General features: G+C 35.4%; 1 protein-coding gene across 1 annotated transcript in view; it reads left to right on the top strand.

Annotated features, from left to right (window-relative positions):
• Nucleotides 1-4,297, top strand: part of LOC117114064 (perlucin-like protein) — an 18,166-nt gene that overhangs the window by 654 nt on the left and 13,215 nt on the right. The window lies entirely within an intron of this gene.

The raw sequence follows: 4,297 nt of genomic DNA on the forward strand, positions 1-4,297 counted from the left end.
CTTGTAATCCGAGCCGACTTTACCGTTAAGCAAGTTAAGTTACCGTTATTCTAGTAAAGTTAAGTCACTTAACTTAAGTCACTTAATTCCTTTAACTAGCTATAATTGAGTGGTTCACGTCGAACTTTTAACTAGTTAAGTGGATGTATATCTAGATAAAAGTTCGACGTGAACCAAGCTATAGTCACGGAAAATGCATTTATTACGAACTTGAAAAGTCTGTGATATGGTTATAGATTCATATAATTCTTCTTTATTGTATATCATTGCTTGAAATTAACTTTTTTTCTTGGTAGCACTGCCAAAATTTTCAGGCACCCTCCAAAAAAATTTGGTAGCACAAGTAATTTTTTTAGTAGCACATATTTCTCCATCCTTTTCGCATCCCCTAAGGTAATTAGCGCTGCGCAATATTTTATTTTTTATATTTCCTAACAAACCTCCACTTACCCACACCTACACCTGTCTCTTATACACATCTAGATTTAATAAGAATAAGATCTCTATGGTTGTCAAAAATCCCTGATAAAAGATCTTTATTTATTAATACTACTACTAATAGTAATAATAATAATAACAATGATGATAATGACGATAGTAATAATTGATAATAATATTAATAGCAATAAAAAGTGAAGAAAATTGTGCTAAATGCGAAAAAAAGTTGGTGACTTGTGGATCATACTATAGTATATATAGTTAAAGCTTAGTAACCTATAATTAGGCCTAAGTCGTCCTGGATATTAAGTAGATTCCTGATAAAAGATCATGAGAAATTTGTTGGCGTTTCATTTTGACTATAATGGTAATGTGATGATGATGAATTTTACTATATAAAAGTGTTATTTGCGGCCATTTCGAGAGGTACTATTTCCTCAAATTTTCTCACCTCAGCCCCAGCCATGGTGGGGCTTAGGTGGTTGTGGAATCATGTTTTTGAAGTAGGCCTATGTAAAGTACATACTCAAAGACAATGTTTTTAAGCTTTGTTTTCTATGGTGTATACACACACATTAATAAGATCTCTATGGTTGTCAAAAATCCCTGATAAAAGATCATGAGAATTTCTTTTGGCGCTTCGTCTTGACTAATGGTGATGTGATGATGATGAATTTTACTAAAAGTGTCATTTCTGGCCATCTAGAGGTACTATTTCCTCAAATTTTCTCACCTCAGCTCCAACCATTGTGGGGCTGGGGTGGGTGTCGTCTTACAAAATGTCCTCCCCCTCCACCTTTCAAAACAGATCTGTGCCCTTCCCTGGGTATGGGCATTAAACTCCATCGAGTCGGCTCCTGATGTATGTTTTAGTGACTGCTGTTTGTTTTTAGGATGTGATCTGGTTTTTCATGTCCATTTTTCGTGATTATGACTATTCTGGATAAAGAATGTTTTGAGCAGAGGTGGATTCAAGGCACCCCCCTTCATTTTTTTAAGAAAAAAAAAGGAAAAATGTATTCAAATTGAAGTGCGAGAGTGTAATTTCCGGCAATCTAGAGATTCCCTAATCATAAATTTTCTTGCCTCAGCCCCAACCATGGTGGGGCTGAGGTGGGTGGTTCCTCGGTCTGTGAAAGTCCCTCTCTGGTTCACCTCTCTTTCGAATTCCTTGATCTGCCACTGTTGATTTATTATATAATTATTTTTTCGCTTATTTATAATGCGTCTATTGCAATTTTCACTTTATCCTCTCAAACAGTCCTGAGAGCGTTCAGTGTGCGCTACTTCACAGGGGGATTTGCTCCCCCTTGACCCCGCCGTGGTCATACGTAATTCGCATAACGGCTCCCCCCACCCCTTTCAAAATCCTGGCTACGTCCCTGAACTACTGTAGAGAAGGTGTGTGTTTCCTCTACCTTGCCGACTTGCTGAACCAACGACCAGTGCAGCAGCGTGTTCTATCGAAATATAAGTGGCAGATTCTCTAGCTACATTTACCTTCGATAAAAAACGAATTATTTTAATCGCTAGCCAGCATTCTTCCATTTAACAAAATATTGTTTTAATTTTCATCAAATCGTATGTATACTTTATGGACCTTTCCGTCCTGTTTTGTAGTTCGCTCAATTGTGTTGATTACATGCACTTCGCGAAAATCTAGCTTCGCGGTGTCAAATAAGTCGCTGACTTCCACACACTTTTTTATTTCGTCATCGTAAACATGTGCGCTCATTCTAACGACTGGCGTTGGTGGTAGTTCGTTGAAATTGAATTAATAGCGACTATTATAGCAGAAATAGAAAAGATTGAATTGTCAATAAATAAATACAACAAATCTGATTTTATTATTAAGAAAAATATACATTATCACTTTGAAAAACGTACGCAATCGGACATTTTAACGTTATTACTTGGTCGATGATGCAAAGGGCAAAGGTCATTGGTAATATCGACTATTCGTAAAAACGGACGTTGCTGGGTGTTTACCCAAAATATTACAAATAATTTATGAAAACCAGACTAATGAGACTACTTCGATGCTGTTGTTAGCATTGTTGAAGTACGTTGTTGCCAGCCAGCAGATGATAATGGTGGTACAATACAACAAAGCTAGCTTAGATGCCTACGTTACATAATCGTGTCCTTGTAATCCGAGCCGACTTTACCGTTAAGCAAGTTAAGTTACCGTTATTCTAGTAAAGTTAAGTCACTTAACTTAAGTCACTTAATTCCTTTAACTAGCTATAATTGAGTGGTTCACGTCGAACTTTTAACTAGTTAAGTGGATGTATATTTAGATAAAAGTTCGACGTGAACCAAGCTATAGTCACGGAAAATGCATTTATTACGAACTTGAAAAGTCTGTGATATGGTTATAGATTCATATAATTCTTCTTTATTGTATATCATTGCTTGAAATTAACTTTTTTTTTCTTGGTAGCACTGCCAAAATTTTCAGGCACCCTCCAAAAAAATTTGGTAGCACAAGTAATTTTTTTAGTAGCACATATTTCTCCATCCTTTTCGCATCCCCTAAGGTAATTAGCGCTGCGCAATATTTTATTTTTTATATTTCCTAACAAACCTCCACCCACCCACACCTACACTGTCCCCATGGATTATTTTGCAAGAAAGAAGACATGAAAGAAAAAGAGAAGAGATTTTTAAAAATTGAAAAAAAAAAACAAGAAAAATAATAAATAAGAAATAACAAAAGGAAGGAAAGAAAAATGAAGTAAAATGGTGGAAAAAAATGACACTTAAAAAACTAAAAGAATAAAGGTAAGTATCAAAAATGAAATAAGAAAAATGATGAAACAATATTAAAAAGAAAATAGATATTAAAGGGATAGTAAGGAAAAAAAAGGTGCAAGGTAAAAAATTCAACCGAACCGTATTTGCTGGAAAGTTTCAATTGTTAAGAATATTTTAAAGAAAGTTACAAATTTCTGTTAATTTAACAGATATACACAATATAAAAAAGAAAAACATGAGCAGTAATAATGTGCTAGCTAAACTGTCTAGTCAAAGGACTGCCAAAATCTGCAGTAAGTTACTTAAGTGGATTGATATATTGATTATAAAATTATTACTGAAACATTAATTATATTTTCTGTACACTTTCTTTAAATTTTTCAGTATTTTTCTTCATTTGTGCAGGAAATTTCGAGAAAATAGGTCCGCAGAATCGCGAATGCCTATACATTGGTTACAATAGCCACCGGCCGACTTTACTGCAACATTTGCGCGGAAATTGGCAAACTTATTTTTAATATGTGTGGATGGATTTTTTTCTTTATGAGATAACTCCAAATCAATTTACACATAATAATTTCAACCTAAACAGAGTTCCAGAGTTTTCACCAACATTTCGGGAGTGCTGAGATTCCAGCTCTTGTCAGAGGCCATTTAGGCTTCGTTTTAAGCCCGAAAAATTGGCATCACACAGTCGGCCGGCGACACTTCTTATAGGTTATAATGTAGCCTAGAACTTAGGCCTGGGCCTGTACAACTTCAGCAAAGTATCTTATACCTACATATATAACGATCTATAGTTTTATTTTCTTGTTCAATGGTTGTTTTTATTTAGAATTATTAAAAAAAAAAAACTGGTACGGCTCAAACTTCGAAACTTCAGTACACAGTATACTAATCGCCAGAGAACACGTCACACTTCTAGTGTTTGCAAAGGTTTCGCGGAGTAACATATCCCAAACATTGCAAGTTGCCCCGAATGATGTAATATTCTGATTGGTTTACAACTTGCAATGGACTCAACATACCTTACTCGCCAGCCCGGTGGCGATTTTTTTCCCGTACGAAACATTTACATGAAACTCCGCTCGGGCCGTCTGCG

The sequence above is a fragment of the Anneissia japonica genome, unplaced genomic scaffold, assembly GCF_011630105.1.
Source record: "Anneissia japonica isolate Jap-2015-1 unplaced genomic scaffold, ASM1163010v1 scaffold650_len285673_cov152, whole genome shotgun sequence".
In the NCBI taxonomy this organism is placed as follows: domain Eukaryota; kingdom Metazoa; phylum Echinodermata; class Crinoidea; order Comatulida; family Comatulidae; genus Anneissia; species Anneissia japonica.